The following is an 18,681-nucleotide window of genomic DNA, read 5'->3' on the forward strand; positions in this document are numbered from 1 at the left end:
AAACTGCAGGAACTGAGCCCTCTGGTGGCAGGGGGAGTAGAATTTCTGTCCATCTCAAGGGTGGAGGAGGAGTGGGGTAGAAGCCTCCTACTAAAGCTTGCAGGACATAGAAGTACAAAGATAAATGGGTATAAACTAGGCATGAGCAGATGTAGTCCTGAGTAAATACCTGTGCACTGTAGCCCACTCATGGTACTTTCACATTTTCATACATACATTTGTGTTTTTTATTAAAAAGGAGGACTGATAGCGTTTTTACAGTCACTTGTTTTACAGAATCACAGAATCACAGAATGTTCGGGGTTGGAAGGGACCTCTGTGGGTCATCCAGTCCAACCCTCCTGCCGAAGCAGGGTCACTTACAGCAGGCTGCACAGGACCTTGTCCAGGCAGGTCTTGAATATCTCCAGAGAAGGAGACTCCACAACCTCCCTGGGCAGCCTGTTCCAGTGCTCCGTCACCCTCAGAAGGAAGAAGTTCTTCCTCATGTTCAGACGGAACTTCCTATGCCTCAGTTTGTGCCCATTGCCCCTTGTCCTGTCGCTGGGCACTACTGAAAAGAGCTTGGCCCCATCTTCCTGACACCCACCCTTCAGATATTAGTAAATATATATTAGGTCCCCTCGCAGCCTTAAAATTTTAAAATACTTCTATATGTTATGAGCTGTATAGCATAGGCCAGCAGTAGAAAAGGACTCGGACCATGTTTCTGTTCTTGTTTCAATTAAAGGTGCACACATAATGGGCATTATGAGCAAGTGTGATTTTAAATTTGTATTTTCTATGTTTGTCATTTTCTCTCACAACATGAAGGTTATTTAAGTGTAGCTTTACTGGAGAATATTCAGCAGAATGCTGTTCTCCATGGAAACCTTTTTTGGGGGGGGGGGGGAGGGGACAACATGATCAAATAACTTGGATTTATTGTGTCTTTTTTTTTTCCAGTTTCTAACTGATCTCTTGTTTCTGCAGAGTGTCATGTTTATCCTACCTGTAGTTTGGAGGAATTAGGCTGAGCTCTAATTTACACTTGTTTAACTACAGATGCATCCCCGCTGCTATTTGTTTATCTCACATTTATTACACTTTTCCAAATTCAAGTTAAGCACTCAGGGGCTTTTTCTAGTAACACTAATGGAGGAGAATAGATGCATTATATGTGAATAATGTATTATGATGATACAATTTGGGTCTCTTAGCTCTAACCAAGACCAGTCCTGCCTTACATTATTTATAATTTACACACACCTTCCTGAACATTTTAATGTAAATATTTAATACAGAAAGTGCGTTAACTCTTTCATTTGGGAGATTTCCAGTCAAAAACCAATCCAGTCAGAAAAGAGAATGCAAAAAGGCACACAAGCACCTCACCCAAAGTAGGCAGATAGCCAGTCTTGTTGGTTTTCAGAAATTTAGAGAGAAACATGACAGATTACAGAGGGAAAATATATACTGGCATAGCACCAAATCCTTTTTACCTTTCTTCTTCCTAACTACTCTTATTAAATTGAAGGAATGTTGACTGCAGACAGTATATCTGTGGACGCTTAGCTGGCAGCATTTGCAACACAGTGATTTTGTTCTTTACTGTTTTCAGACGCATTTTGTCTTTTGGCATTTTGCTCATTTTGTACCAGTATATCCGTTTGAGAAATGCAGCAGGGGTGCCCTCCAGACAAATCAGGAGACTCCCTTTCTTGCAGCCTCTCTGATGTCTGAATTTACCAACAAAAACAATTAGTCATTTCTTGGTGATCTTGATTGCTCCTGTCTTCTCTCTGACCCCAAATGTATACAGAATGGCAATAATATTCAACCATCACATGGCAAGATTTATAATTTTAAGTCTTGTAATGTGTCAGGTGGTGGACCCTGATTTTCCCCGTCTTCAAGAGCTGAACTTACCCTCCACACTGAGGAGCTAAAAGCTTAGAATCATCCCAGCAGAAAAACTGGTGAAAGTTACAGGAGAAACGTTACCTGCAACGCAGTCTTCCTCAGTCAGCTGTATGAGCTACAGCAGCTGCTTACAACAGAGAGAAATGTATTTTTGTGATATAAAGACTAGCAATAACGTTGATTTTTCTTACAGTCTTCTTATATGGGACATAAAAGAAGTTTGAACTCATAAGGTTAATGATTTCTACAGTCTAAAAGTGAGTAGTTTTAGTAATCCTTTGCCATTTTGAGACCACAGTGTAAATAAGAAGTGTGAAATTCTTCAAAATGATGACATGCATACTGTTCAGATAGTGCCTTAGAATTATTACCAAGCAAGTTTTCATCTTTTTGTCCTCAAAACATGTTATGAGCACTATTAAATTACAAGAGGCTACTACACATTCCTCTAGTTAATTTGTAGACTGCTGTGATTCAGTGACCTTGTATTCTGCTGTGCATGACTGGTGCACTAGGCAGAGTCGATCTAAGCCGATATCTTACTTTTGACATCGGCAGCAAGCAGATGCTGGGGAAATACATAAGAAGCAAGACAATGTTGGGCAAGGCTATCCTGCCTGTACAAAGCCCTGAGCAAAACAATCCAACTTTGAAATTAGCTCTGCTTCTTGCAGAAGTAGGACCAGATGACCTCTAAAGGTCCTTTCCAACCTAAATGATTGTATGATTTTAATTATAAAGTGGTCTTTTCCCTCTTATACACTCTGGTTTGGGGGATTCCCTAGCATCAAGTTGTATGTGGAAAAGAGCATGCGTTTGTCTAACCCCTGCTTAGTAGCATTTTATAATTACTGCCTCCATGTCAGCATGCAGCAAAGAGTTTCACAAAGTAGTTACTGTACTGCAGGAAAGGAAATGCTACTTTCCTTCTTACCAGTGCTCTCCGTGACCATTTTGGATGGGTAGCAGGGGAAGACGTCTAGCTTTTGTGTTGGAGTAATGATAAATAATGATTAATTTTCCCAAAACTGATTTGCAGATTTGTATCGTTGTCCTTAGTTGCTCGTTTCTGCTAGCTAAGCATCCTAATCTATTTAATCTCATAAAGAAGGGAGGTATTATTCCATACCACTTGAATGTCTTGGTCACTTTGTTGTACTGCTCTAGGTCTACTCTGTCCTTTCAGTGAGGAGGTGATTTACAAAGTAGCATGATGGGAGTGTGCAGGTGTTTTTGTTTTGCTCTTTCTTTTTTTGTTGAACAAAAATATGGTCATCCACTGAAAGTCAGCAGCCATGTAAATCTTTATTAAACTATTTTTCCCGCTGTCAGAGGGCACTGTCAAGTTTTAAGAGCTCAGCTTGTCAACTTGAATGCAGTTTTCATCTACTCTCATATTTTGCTGCTGATACAGCATCTGAAACCTCTGTGAACTTCCTACTTTGTAGAACAAAGTTTTTCTCCTACTCTTTTAAGCTTCTTCGTGATGCATGATTACACAAAATCTAACTCTAAAATGATGAGGATAAAGTGCCCTGTTTAATGACATCCTCAGGCATAAACGTTGGCATCAGGAAACACAAGAATGGTGAAGAGTGTGTTTTGTGCAATATTATGTATTTTTGTGCTCAAGACTGTTAAAATGCTATAGCTGCATTTAGGATTCAGCTCATTTCACATCCATAAAAACCAAACTTTTTCCTCATGGCTAGGAAGAAGTTATGTGTGTTATACAGAGGTTGATGGATTATTAAACAGCATGACAACTTGGCTTCACATTGGCATTAAGCACATGATCTCTTTTAACTTCCTTGTATTGATTCAGGACCTCCAGATGGAGTATGCTAGGTAAGCATTGCTGACCACTTGCTTCCCTTTCTGTCTTGCCCCTGCTTTTGTGAAACATTTTCATTCACTTAATATGGAAATTATTGGTACTTTTGAGCTTGGAGCTCAGCATCTGTTTAGAGGTGGAATAGCTATCTGTTAATAGGAGCACAAGTCTTCAGTCTTCTGAGTTAAATTATGTTGATTGTTATTTTAACTGAAGTTAAAATTTGGTTGTGGCAGAAGCGCAAGGTATGGCTGGAACAGCAGTGGTTGGCTGATGGGCAGAAGTTTTGCAGCGTGTGCTTAGGTTAGTCTGAGACACTTCACTTCCTTATTTCTGCTGAATTAAATCCTCACTTAAAGCCCAGAGATCTGAGCTTTGTACATGTGAGTTTCAATGGTGGGGTGTAATATGGGAGCTGAGGGGGGAATAAAACATGGGGCAATTTTCCACTTCGTGATGAGGAGGAAAGCTAATGGCAAAGCCCATTGACGTAAGCAGTTGGTGGACTCTCTGACCAGACATGCTCTACACTGTGTTGCCTGTTGCTGGATGAGACTTGACTGATTCTCAAGGAAATGTTTGTAGTAGGCATGTTAAGCTCTGCAAGAAAAGGTTTAAAGAGCTTTCTGTAAAGAGCTGTGGTCTGTTGGAATAAGGTTGTAGATTGTCTTTACTAAGTGAATATTTTAAATTTTTTTAGTATTATGTACCTATCTGTTCATGGGAATGCAATCCCTTGCTATGACGAATAAGGCAGTCAAGTTTGTTGCATCCAGGGAAACAAACATATCTTTCAAGTTGTAGAAGCAGTACCTAGTTCCTGCATTGCTCCCTGTTTAGTTACTGATACATACATACTGTCAGAATGATATCTTGCTAGGCTGGCAAGGGAACATGTCATAGGAGAATTCTCTGATGAGGGACATGAGGAATGAAAAATGAGGGTGGAAATGAGCATGGAAAGTTGTACTCGTGCCACTTGGACAGGAGAGAGAGAACAACATTCACGCCCAAAATGAGCTTAGTTAAGCACAGAGATTTGAACATCTCAGGTAGCTTATGTGTAAGACATATAACGATATACTAAAATGGTTATTTCAGTCTCCTGGTAATAAATTCATGCTACAGAAAAAAAGGTACTCCAGCCTTAGAAAGAGGAATCTTTGGTTAGGGTCACGTGTATAGGTAAAAGTCAAACAGAAGTATAGTTTTGCCGCAGACATTTGTCAGCATTAGGTACCCTGGTTTCTCCTTTATGCAGTCCCATATGCACTCCACTTTCCCTTCCCTTAGCTCTAGAAAATTCAGTCCTCTGAGCAGGTAAGGATGTAGCAAGAATACAAGCAATCCCTGGCACTTCTCAGTATCCTTCCCTGTGGAAAAATTTTTAAGGGACAACCTCTTCTAGTAGATTTAAAGCAAGTAATTTATTTATGCAAATCTGACCACTTTTGTTTGAGAATAACAAGTACATTTTCAGATGTGTGCAAATGCACATGTGACAGGATATTTTCAAACTGTACGTCTGTACTGTCTCTTTTCTAGTTCATCCTGTGTTTTAGTAAGAGATTGATTCTCTTAGCTGCTGCTTTTGTTGTGTAAAAAATGAAAAAAATAAAAAAAAGGAAGATGAGCTTCAGGTCTTTTGAAAAATATCATCCTATAATTTGAGTCCATGTACTTACAAATTCCCAGCAGGCTCTGAGCCAAAGAAATACACAGATGAAATAAACATATGAAAAGACAGCTGCGTTTCGAAATCTAAGAATTGAGTTATATACTTTTTTGACAGCTTCCTGAATCACAGCCCATATCTAAGATGAGTAAATAGGTATCTGGCCCTTTAACTGGGTTCCATTTCATATAATTAAAGACTCCCAGAATTAAATGGCCTATATGGAAAGTGGCTTTCAGTGGACTAAATGCCTGAAGCAATCTCCTTGCCTAAGCATAGAAGTGACACTGGCTTACGGATCAATATCATCTCTGTTATTAATATCAAAAGCGCATTACTTTGTTTTTGCCTGGCTGCACTCCAAGCCTTGGGCCCAGTTCACATTCAGCCATTTGCCTGGACCATAATTTACTTTCGTGAGTTTTTAAGGTATTGTTTTGTCAGGGCCAATCACCATGAAGTTATAAATGATTCTGAGGACTTGCACTCTCTGTTAGTGGCATATGCGGTGAAATTAATTTTTAAAAGTTTCACGTCAATTACTCCTGTCCTTGAGTTATGCAAGGGGACAAAAGAGCAGAGACTTAAAGACATGAGTGATATCAAACAGATGAGGTAACGACAAACACAAACAGCAGCTTGGGACCAAATCAGACATTACACTATCTTTAATTGATGCATTGAATTAAACAATGCTAAAGCTAAATAAATATTGACCACTTAGCAAAAGAACCATTGATTTTTATGATGAACAACATTTACATCATGCTCTGGTCTACAGGTTTTAGGCTGCTAGCCTGTCAACTCTAGCACAGATGCTCTGCAGGACAACTTGGGCTGGTGCTGGGTCCCTTTCTAGAATTGTTGAGGTAAATGTTAGTAATTTCCCTCACTTTTTGTTTCCAATGATTGTTTATTTTTGAAGGGTTAAATTCTGCCAGGTTTTCTTCTTCAGTATCAGCTGCATTATCAAACAGGTACCATATTTCACATAGGTAGATAGGGTTTTGCAGTGAATTATTTGGCTGTGGATTGCTGACATGGCTAAGGGTACTGGCCGTATCTATTCATCAAACATCTGCCGCCTCCTTTCTTGAGGAATGAAAGAAGGGCAGATGCTCAATTTCTGTTAAGTGACAGAAGTGTTCCCTGCATTGCCGTGGACAGTCCACAATGGCAACAGCTTCCCTCGTACGATAAATTGCCCTGTGCTATAAGCTGGAAAGGACTGATATTGTTGGGCATCCTCGAAAGGGGTGACCTTTCCAAACACTCCCTGTAGCTGCTTTGCTGAAGCTGACACGTTAATGTTCACTCTATTAATATTGATTTAATTACTTAAACATGCCGTATCTTAATGATATGATATCTACCTATTCTGGAAACAAACTTAGACAACAAAATAATTTGCTTATAGAGCAAGCGTTTACATCTCTGTGATTGTTAATGGTAAAGCTGCAGAGCTAAACTGTATTTTTATAAAAAAAAAATAGCGAATTTGTAGTTCTTTTGCATGAAACGGGCTCCTGATTGTGAAAGTTAACGAAATGTCAGTGATCAGCATGTTATATTCTCACAGAAAGGGGAAGTGTGAGGTCTCTTCCTTGCAATACAAGGATTTCACAGAGTAGGACAAGCCTTTACGCTTAAAAGTGCCAACTTCAGTTACATATAGCTTCCAGTGTCTGCAAAGACCGCCAAGACACCAGTTAATAGGTTATTGTTTCAATTAGTTCATTATTACTGCTGTTAATCTCTTAATTCCTCATTGTTGTGGCTCCTTTTGACTTCAGTTATTAAGAAGCATTTGGATTTTATTACAATTGACAGGAACTCCAGCCTTCTCCATAGATAAAACACTGCCTGTTACAGAAGAAATTCAGAAGTAATGAAAACAGCCTTTCGAGTTTGTTTTTAGGGATTCTTAAAATTACATCATAAATGCAATGTAGGATTCAATTAAGCTGGAAAATTATAATGCTCAAGGGGGAGAGACTGGATTTCTACAGGTATAAATCAAAATGTCTTTAATTAGTTTTCAGTTATAAACACAAATCTAGCTTGGTAAAATGAAAAATGAAAAAGTGACCTAATGGAAAATAAGATAAAGGAATTATTGGTAGTGGAAGGATAGGTAGATAGGTGACATCCCTATACTCCTTTGCACTCCTCTCAGCTTGGAGATCTGTGCATTGCACTAGTTTGACCTTGGAGATCTCAGTGGTTCAGTTTTGATGAGCACATGACAGTGCTGATGCCTCTCAGAGCCTCAGTTGTTAACAAGCTGCAAACTGTATGGAGAACATCTGGAAGGACATGGATGATGATCAAGACATCTTATGTCCAATCTCATGTCTACAACTGGCTTAATTTGCAAATACGAATAGATCTTCTGAAGCAGTAGATAATAAATAAACATTTTCCAGATTGGCATTTACACATTTTCCATGTCCAGCATTTACACTGACTCAATTTCATTTGTCGTTGTCTTTTTTTTAACACAGTGTTGGTAGCTTTAATTGCTGTTTAATCAAAACTCTCCAGGTCTCTGTCAAAGTTTATTGAAGAGTCAGGGTGAATTTGCCTCACAGTGGGGAAGGAACTGACCTACATGCAGAATCAAAAGCTTGAGCTGTAAGCAATATTAAGAGCCTCTTAGCTTTTGATACGTACTTCTTTAAACACAGAAACGTGCCACTCCACTACCTGATGTTATACTGAGTTGCCTATTTATACCAAGCAGTAGGTGCAAATAAACAGCATAAGTATTACTTTTTACCTGATGTCATTGCAGAGTCTTTGTTAAGCTGCAGATGCTGGCAGGCATCTTATCAATGTAGAAGTATCTGAAGGAAGGATATGAGGAAGACGGGGCTAGGCTCTTTTCAGTGACGTCCATTGACAGGACAAGAAGCAATGGGCACAAACTGAAACACAAGAGGCTCTGTTTGAACATGAGGAAACACTTCTTTTACTGTGAGGGTGACTGAGCACTGGCACAGAGTGCCCAGGGAGTTCGTGAAGTCTCCATTCTTAGGGATATTGAGAAGCTCTCTGGACATGGTCCTGGGCAGCCGGCTGCAGCTGGCCCTGCTCAAGGAGAGAAGTTGGACCAGATGACCTCCAGAGGTCCCTTCCAACCTCAACCATTCTCTGATCCTGTGACAAGCCTGTTGGAGTGCTTCCATCTAACAGGCTTCGAAGTGTACGTACCTGGCTGGAAGTGGACTAAGAGGTAAGGGATGTGAGATATAGAAGAAGAAAATAGGAAGTGATCTAAGGGAGAAAGTCTTAAGCCATGAGGAAGATTGTCAGGATGACCCAAAGAAATGTAATTTGAGTTGATAAGGCTTCTGATGCTATATTATAGCTCTTAAGGAGATAGCGGTTGTCCTCTTAGGAAGCCTGCAGTTCCCCCTGCACAGAGAACCTGACATCACAATGTGGATTTAACATCCAGAGAGACACTTCATCTGTTAACTTCAAAGTGATGGGCAATTGACCGTAAGCTGATGACAGAAACCCTCCTTTCCTCTGCTGCCTGTAGTATCAGTAAGAACACCAATGCAGAGCAGAATTAGAGGATGTACTCTGTTAGGAGGACAGAGGTAAACTTCCTGCAAGGCTAAAGGACCCTGCTTTATGGATGTGCGTGTCACTGGCTTGTGTTTGTCAGACAGAGCCTCCCATTGCTGGGAATGGGCTAGCTAAAACACTTCCCATTTGTGTTAATGTCGCAGTTCATTGTCCTTGCAGCATGTAGCATCTCCAGTGCTGGACTGGCAGCAGAGGAGTTCACATCTGTGTTTAATTTTATTGTACTGCAGGACTTGGGTCAGGCAGGGGCAGAGAGGAGAGAGGGACACTCTGTCTTTAGAGTCTGCTGAAGCTCACTGCACAGCTCACAGTCTTGTTAGAAGGAACATGACCTGCTTCGCATTTTAACTGTAGGGTAGGGGACAATAAGGAGAGTCTGTTTCCCCCTCCTCCCTTCCCAGTATGCGAACGCCCCCAGTTGCAAACAAGGCAATTTAAAACCATGTAAAAATCATAAATGAGACAGCAGCTGTGTACAGCTTCAGCGAAATGCTAAATTGCTGCATCACTGTGGACTCTAAATGACAATATACCTTCCACCTCTCATAAATTAAGCAGACTTTCAAAAAAATGATATCTACAACTGCAACTTTTTATGGATGTTTGGTAACTTTAATCATTTTGCAAAATGTGATTCCTAGTCATAAATTCTCTCCCAAGAGCTGAAGTACTTGCAGTGAGTTGATAAGGTAAGTTTTAATCTGACAGTGCCAAAATGTCTATTAGATTTATCCTGAGGCAGTGGCTGCCCGGTAATTACAACAGGGCAGACTTAACGGAGGTTTTGAATACCAGGTAGGTGGCTTAAAGAGTGTGTCACAGGTTCAGGAGATCAGCTTGGAAATACTCCTTACCTGATTTTAAAAAGTGATTCTTGAGCCCACCTACTTTTTAAAAACTAGTGCAGTGAAAGGCAAGCCTGTCAGGGTAGCTGTGACCTTCCAGCATAAGCTCTGATAACAAATATTTTGTAACCATTCAAGAGAAGCAACATGATCTTCCTTTCTTGCTTTTGTTTTTAGTATAAAAATGACATTCCTGTATCCATATGGCTGTGATTTTCACTGTGCAGTAGTACCCTTTTTTCCCCTAGTGTTGGTAATTCAGGGATCTCAAAACACATCTAACAGATAAACTACAGCAAGTAGTCTTCTTGGACACTGGGCAGCCTAACCTGCATTAACACCAAGTTCTTAAAGCAAGTAGCATGTACTGTAAAAAGGTGAGTTGAAGTCCCTCCTGAAATGAAGTGAGAACTGCAAACTTTTTAATTTGGCCCTAAGTGCAGGACTAGGACATGAATATATGGCCATCAAATGCCAAGGGCTGCAGCAGTATTGCTGAACTGCACTGGACCACTCATGCCGAATCAATTAGAGATGGCATTTGTGATTAATTTCATTGTTGGAAACCTGATTGCACTTATTACTGTTCATCCTCTGCAACTGTATTTTGAAGAAGTTATTTTTTTACATGAAAGGATTGCTTTCAGTAGGTGTTCTGTTTATTTGGGGTTTTTTTGCAAAAGCCAAGTGTTCAATGGTATCACAGGGTGGCCTCGCTAACCATGCCTCCTTTATCTAACTACTAAGTCTGTCTTGTACACTTTAGTAAATAAATTTAACATGAACTGAAAGGCAGCAGACCATTCATTTAACGAGAAAAGCTTGAGTAGTCAATATTACAGATGAGAAATGCAAATGAACTAACAATGCTATTGGAACATTGACTTTTCACATTTATAAAATTTTACTTTCTGTATTTCTGATTTTTTTAAAAAAGATTAACTATTAGCTCCTTGTGCTTTTTTCAAAGCACTTAGGAACATTTCCACATTGCATTTTCATAGTGGGGGGTTAATAGCACCAACAAATCTAATTCATTGTTAGTATTGCATGCTCACCCAGGGAGAGGAGTCTCTTAGTAAGACTACATGCAGAGGGAGATTCATAGAGCTTTCTCCAGCATCACTTCTATATTTAGACTAAGAGTTTTTTGTTCAGTTTTATCACTGTGTGGGTATGGATCATGTTAATATCAAGTTACATGTCCATATGGGTGGGAGAGTATACACTCAATACTGGCTTTCTGTTCAGCTCCAGAGGCAAAGCTACGTATCTGAACACTTACAGAAAAGGAAAACATAGCTCCTAAAGTCACCTGGGGGAGATGATGTTTGTAGTTATACACAGTATCATTTGGCTCAGGAGCAATTCTACCTTCAAGTGAAAATTTGAGGTGACATTTCCAATGCTGTGGAAGAAAAATCGCTTTCCTGGATAAAAAAAGAAAGAATGCTTTTTTTTTTTTTTTAAAAAAAACAACAACAACAACAAAAAAACACACATATATATATATAAGTGCATAATATCAGCATTAGTCAAATGAAATTATTGCTTCCAATATATTTTAAAGCTTGCTCATATGAATCAACCATTTCTGAAATTGTAGTTTATCAAGTAAGAATATTGTAGTTATATATTAGCAAACTGTCTGATGGCCATTCTGATATCTTATTGCTCTGTGCATTAGGGTAGAATTTTTAGGATAAAGTTAACCTTGGTGAAATATATCATGGTTCACTAATGTATCTTCAACTGTGTGTTAAAAGGCCTTGCCCCCAACAACATATGAATATTTGAATTACTGTTAATTATTTATAGTATATTTTTATTAACACTGACTTACAGCATGGTCAAGTAGCAGATAAAGCTCATTATGCTCCAAGGTTGAACATGCATCTCAAACAGCATTACTGCTGCTGAATGGAAGATAACTTCCATGCTTTTATCCTGCGTTGATTTCTGTGAGAGTGGATCTGGAATAAGGTCACTGAAATGAGGTTCTTGTTGACTTAAATATTTTAGAGAGAGATTCTAATATCTGGGTGCAAGTTAAAGTTACTGTTTCTAATAGAAATATTTCTTGAAGTGTAGCATCTCAGCACATGGTTGGGGACAATTGAAAAAAAAATAAAATCTGTATCATGCCATTAAAGTCCCAAGTGGTGGCTCTTACAAGCCTCTCACCTGAGACTCTTCCACAGTCTCAAGTTTTTCATTAAATTTAACATAGGTTTTCCTGTTTTCATTTTATCTCTTTCTGCATGGTGTGAAAATGTGTTTCTTCATCCTTGATAATCAGATATGTTCTATTTTTGCCACTTTTTTTTGCGAGCTCTTTAACCCCTCCCTGACCAAGTTGAGTGCTATTCAACATTTTCCATATTTTTTTGCAGTTGTCATTTCAGCCGCTTGTTGTTTTTCTGTTGATCCTCTTTGAATTCCCTATAGGTTGTTGTCAGCTCTGTAGTGAATATTGGTGATACAGTCTATATAAATACCTGGGTAGATGGGTGTATTGCTAAAGCAACATATTACATAAAACCTAATAGAGTATTCCATAACAGCTGATAAGAAATCCCTATAAGGCCCAGTTTAAATCTCTCTGATCTATAACACAAGGTGATGCATCGGCATATGTTGGCAAGATTTCATTAGCCTTTTCTGTAGCCTTATCTTCTTGCAAAACCGTATCTAATCTTCAGTTTGCTGTCTCTGCTAGATCTCTTTCAGCACCGCAGCTTCTTTGGATCTCCTCTCTCTCTCACTGAGTGTTTGCATTGTGGATTATTTTCCCTGGAGGTATTAGTGTATATTTTTCCATATATGAAGATAATAAATGGAAGAAGCAGAGATGAAAAGAAAAACAATTACTTGAGAGCAGAAAGAGAGAGGGATACAAAGAAAAGACTGACAGGGAGATAAGGGAAGAAAAATCAAGGAAGAAGAATATGGAAAAAGGAGTTAAATAATCAGAATAAATTAATTAATCAAAGTGCAGATCATGTGGACTAGAATAGCAAAGCAACAATGCAGAGAGCTAAAAGGAGATAGGCATAAGAATAATGAAGGATGAGTTGAAATGTGGTATATATTTTCAAAAAAATGCTTTTGGAAGTGGTATTTGATTTGTTAGACCTGACTTTTAGAAAGACAGTCGCAGTCTGGGCACTATAAAGCTCATGACAAGGGGTTATGAGAAACATAGAATTTTTTCCCTTAACAAAAGCAGTGATTCCTACTAAGATCATGGTTTTGTTTGCAATTCAGACTTCTCTGATTTTTACAGTGGTGATTCATGATTTTTATCCCTGTATCACAGATACGTAAGTGTGATTTAGAAAGGCTAAGTGAATTGGCAAAGGTTATAGAAGAAGTCATTGCAAAGAAACACATGTTTCTAAGTCTCAGGGTCAATCCACTATCCCTAGTTTTCTGCAATGCTATGGTTAGAGAGAAGGAATTCTTGTAAATTCTCACACCTTCTTTCCATATTATGGATGCTCTTTTGTCGTAGGGGTTAACTATGATTTGTTGACCTCTTTTTTCACCATCTTGCCTCAGAGATTTGATCATACAATGCCTGTATCATCATCTAAATTAATGATAGTTGCTAGAAAAGTGTTTGATTTGCTTTTCTTCTCCTGGTGTGACATTGTGAGCTCTCAGCATGCAAAATAACCTGTTTTCTGTAGAGATGGGAGGGTTTACAGACCACCGTTTGGAAACCACTGGCCTCAGTGCTGCAGTTAGGAAGAAAGGGAGCCTGGAGCAAGGCCCATCTACTTCCTAGAAAAGACTGTAAGTCAGGGAGGCGAATGACACTGTCAGCAAATGAAGGTGGCTAGGGGGCAAGTTCAGGGAAGGACTTCGTTCAGTAACCAAGTTGCCTACATGCAAAGAGCTGATGTACCAGATATTAATGCTCAAGGCATTCTCACTGTTGCCGGGGGCTTAATATGATTTGCATAGTGCATGTGGGTATTCCTAGGGGAGAATGACAGAGATCATTAAATAAAAACAAATAATAAATAAGCTCCTTACAGCCCCCACAGGTACATAAATATGACTGTATGTGGGGCACACAGGCGAAGATAAATGGCTCAGTATACATAGCGTGAGATATCCATAAAGCAGAGAGGGTTCATTTTCCCCTCTCTGTCTGCAGACAATGTGTTTGCTTAGTGCTAAGGAGGGTCAAGTGACTGTCACAGAGTTTGCACTGAAGAGACGTAACCTGTGTCACAGCTGCCAGCCATTCTGGCTTGAAAAAGTCAGCTCCCCAGACACAGGTGGTAAAGTCACAAGTACATGGGGGCCTCCAGAGTGCATCGGAAACGGCAGACGAGCAACATCTAACCCCACCAAACCATCCAGTTATCATGGGGCCAGCAGAAAAGGCATCTGAGAACAAGCAGGCTTGTAGTGGAGCTGCACGCTTTTTCTTTAGTAGAAGATTTTTAGAATCCCAGTCAGTAATGTTACGTTGCATACGAAGATCAAGGATACTAGATTTCATGGCTGTAGGTGTCGTGACTCTGTTACTTATTCCACATTATGGGCTGTTGTGGTTCAAATCAGACTAAAGCTTAGGAAATTCTTTAACTGTGACCTTTCCCATGACTCAGCTCAAAAAGATTTTCTGTCAGTTGGGTCTGGGCTAGGTTTGAAATTATGTCTTTAGAAGTGAAAGACACAGTGAATGAATCAAGCAGATTAAGCTAAATTATTGGCTCCAGATTTGTAGTACTCTATTTTCTACAGGAGATCACAAATAAAGACAGATTTGTCATATCGCATGAACAGTTAAGTATTTCTTTAACTATAGACATTCTAACACAGCCCCCAGTTTCAGGCTGTTGTATTATATGGCAGGTCATCTTGTACCTCACAGGAATTCAAACCAACACCAAATCAGCTCTGTATCAGAATAATGTGAGTTCTCTGTTATCTTCATTGTTTAGTTATGTAACATCTAAAACATAACATTCAAGGAGGAGGAGAACATTTTTGTTGCTTTCCAAGGAGAAAGGGTAAAGTTTATTCTTACTGTCTTTATAAAAAGGCTGATAAATTGGATGGGAAACAGAGAGAAATCTGCAATGTCAGAGGAAGTTTAAAGATATTAAGCTTACTGATTACAAAATCTAATTATTATGCCAAGTATGAATGGAGATTAGAGTGCATCTTTTCAGTGTACATCATGATGACATGATACCTCTCGGGGATCTATTTCTATCATCTCAGGCTGTCTATTCCAAGTAAGTGTGAATGAGCCATTCATATAATAGTTTTAAAAGTAGCTTCACACTGTCTTCTACAGCCTTTAGTAGATATTAATTTCTATTTTTTATGTATCTGAATCTACAACAAAGATTGCAATGCAACGAGGAAAAGAAGTCACATAAACCCTTTAGTGCAGAGACTGAGAGAAGTGCTGCTTTTGCATGCACTGGTGCTTAGTACCTATGGTGCTTGTGCTGGAATTTCTGCTGTGTTCATGGCTCTGACAGTTTGTCAGACTATTGCTTCTTGGGACTTCTTGGATGTCATGGATGGATCAGACTTGATAGTCTCTTCTGAACATACTCAAACAGTAACAGCTAAAGCTGTCAGTAACTTCTCTAGCCGTGGGTTTAAATTTTTCCCTTATGCTTCTAATTTCAGCTTGCAAAGTGAGTTTTTTTGGAACTAGAAGTGAAGTATTACTAGGGCCATATTGCAATATCCTGAAAGTTACTCCACCTTTTTTCTGACTCTGCTTCCTCATTTGAAAGTTTGTTTTAGGAATGCACATATGTGTTCATCACCCGATCAGCTGGGTGGTGTGGAGTATCTGAATTGCTAAGCTAAAACATGTCTGAAAACTAATTTAAAAAGAGGTTAGAATTTTTAGATTTTCTTAGATGTTTGGAGAAGGAAGAAGTAAACGCTACAGAGCTAATTTAATCTGCAGAACTAATCTTTGAGCCAAACTTCCCCAATTCCAGTGCCTATGTTGAGGTAGTTGGACATCTCCATCACTACCTCCAAATGCTCTGAAGCAACTGCAATTATCTCTGCTCTTGCTGGAAGCCACAGCTCCTCAGAACCACAGCAAACTGTTTTGCTGTCCAAGCAAATAAGCGGTGTTTAGCTGACTCAGCTCTGGTCCTCATACTTCCATAATGCCAAAGATGCCTTATAGATAGCCTCATCTGGGGGGGGGCGAATTTTTTTTTGGTTCTATAGTGCTGCAAATCTGACATCTTAAAAAATAGACATTTAAGAAAGAACAACATAATCAGGATGTTCAGACAAAAGGATGAGTTTTCAGCACATTAGGAATCTGGGACCATTTTTTGGAAGTCATGATGGTTAACCTGCTCACGTTAGGACCTCAAACAGTTCGAACTCAGCAGCTGGTTTAATGTACAGATTGGATTCAACCAGTATAAAAATCCAGAATTCGTATGAAGTATTGGATACTTTCTTAAAAGGACTTGAAATAAAACTAGAATCTGCTAAATGACAGGTGGAAGACACAATATTGATCAGGCTGGGGCTCATTTTTCTGTGATGACACTGGACAACTCTTTAACATCTTTTGATTTCTTTCATATTTATAATTGTTTATGAAGGCTTGAAGAGTTGAGGCTGTTCAAAGAGAGATGAGGAAGGCTGTGAATCAAAGTTGGTTTGAGCAGAGGATGCCCTGCAAATATGAAGCATGGAGTACAGTTGTCTGCAGTGCTTAATTGCCCCTGCAACTTTTTTTGTCTGTCTTTTCATTTTTCCTAGGTTGGCATTTTTGCGGATGAATGCCACTGGGAGTTAAGGACTTACTGTGACTTTTACTTATAGGAGTTTTGCCTGCAGCAGTCACATAGTTGAAAAATACAGATCCATATGACTGCTAGGAGACCACTGAGAAGCCAAGTAAGTGGGACTCATGGCCATTTTGCAATTCCACCTCATTAGACATGTTTTGGGGCTTATGATTGTGCTGTGAGGATAAATAAGTATAAATATTATATTTGCCTCCAGGTTATCTTTAAAAATGTATCTCTCTGTCTCCCTCCCCCTCTTTCTTTCTTTTTTTTTTTTTTTTACCCTCTAATTTTCAGTGTAGTCTGTCGACTCCTGCTAGGTGAGTTATCAACTCTGTGGTCTCACAGTATGGTGGCCCAGCATAAGGTGTTACATTGTAAAGGGCTGCCTTGTGCTGCCAATTACCCCAGGTTCTAGAAAGCAAAATGTGCAGCAGTGATTAAGTCCACGTGCAAGCAGAAATTCAGATAACCCCAAAACTATTAGAAAAAGTACTGCAAAAAATGTTTGACTTTTCCTCAATGCTACATTTTCAAAATATAAAGAAGTGGAAATAGTTGTCTTTTTTATCATTTGAACAACTCTTGTGAATTACCTTTGAGACAGAGAGGAGCAAGACGCTATGGAAAAACTTGAGTAGATACATACCTAAATTGATATTGTTGCTCAGATGTTGGTCTTTCTTAAACACACAAAGCACAAATTCTCTTTGTTGAACACACTGATCTAGTTTGCTACCAGCTGCAGACCTGTATATGTCCAATGGAATCCATGGAATTATGCCAATTCACACCAAATGGCAACCTATCACTCTGTTCTCTTTTACCTCAGTTCAAAGTCCATGTGTTTTCAAAAATGAATGGACAAATTGCTGAAGGAAAGGAATTGCACCAGGTTGCTGGATGTCAGGAAGTATCTAGGGGAAGTAATGTTTCTTTGGTTATTGCAGTCTTTCTTGTGTGTGCTATTAGTCTCTTTTAGACGTGTAATCATGAGTTGCATGCAGCTTTAGTTTGGCTTGGTATATTAATTCTTACATATTTCCTGATTAGCTGTTAATGGCTACTGGCACTGGTATTAGGATAGACCCCTTTTGAACAGTTCTCCAGTCTACTTCATGAGTTTTAGTCTCTGTTTTTTGTATTTTCACAGACTTTCAGAACTCGTCTCCAAGATATCAGTAAGATATCATCATCGACAGCTGTTTTTTATATATGTACAAAGGGACTGCGTTAGCGGGTACATGTAATACAGTGGTGCAGAGTATGATCTGAGGAGCTGAGCAGAAGGAAATCCACATACTGGCTTATCTGACTTGGTATGATACAAAGCTACAACATCATGCAGGTAAAACATGCTTATTTCCTCTGCCCCAAATTTACAGGGGCGACATAAATATGGAAGATGCCACTATGCTGCATCTGTGTACAGTATTGCTCCAAAGCTGCTGCTGTGGTGCAGGAGAATGGGTTAACCACCAGACTAACCCAACCCTCCGCTGTAGTGACAGTGCTATCACTGATGAGCATGCTAGCAAGCAAAAGGGTGTTAGCACTACCTCGGAAGGACTTCAACATGCGCAGGGACATGTAGCAATACTTGGTTTTCAATTTCCTAAAGGTATTGCTGCTCTTTCTTTCCTTACAAAGAAGTGTCTTGTCCTTATTCTGGTGTGAAGATTTCAAATTCGCTGTACTTAATGCAGGCTTGGTCTAGTGTAAATACTACCATAGTCAACTCCAGTGGTTCCTATTTCCTTTTCTAACCCATCTGGGAGTTTGGAAAAGTCATTTGAATGCGTTGCTTCAATTTAGCTTTATCTGGAATGGCATTTTAAATTATGATCTACCTTTCAATATACAGCCCTCTTAATGACTGTGTCATGAATGGTGCTGTAGGAATTTATAGACCCTCAATATAACAGATGCTGTCTGTGTATGGAAAAGCCTGAAATTAGTGAGCTGGTCTTTTGAGGCAGCCGCTGTATGATGCAACAAGAGCAGTTCCTTTAAACTAGAAGC

General features: G+C 39.3%; 1 long non-coding RNA gene across 1 annotated transcript in view; it reads left to right on the forward strand.

The window, feature by feature from the left end:
* LOC142363430 (uncharacterized) overlaps positions 1 to 18,681 on the forward strand; it is a 251,345-nt gene that overhangs the window by 141,060 nt on the left and 91,604 nt on the right. Inside the window, exons 4-5 of the long non-coding RNA XR_012765738.1 lie at positions 16,631 to 16,768; positions 17,813 to 18,007. This is a non-coding gene — a long non-coding RNA (uncharacterized LOC142363430). The remainder of the gene's footprint in view (positions 1 to 16,630; positions 16,769 to 17,812; positions 18,008 to 18,681) is intronic.

Source organism: Opisthocomus hoazin, chromosome 17 (genome assembly GCF_030867145.1).
Source record: "Opisthocomus hoazin isolate bOpiHoa1 chromosome 17, bOpiHoa1.hap1, whole genome shotgun sequence".
Taxonomy (NCBI): domain Eukaryota; kingdom Metazoa; phylum Chordata; class Aves; order Opisthocomiformes; family Opisthocomidae; genus Opisthocomus; species Opisthocomus hoazin.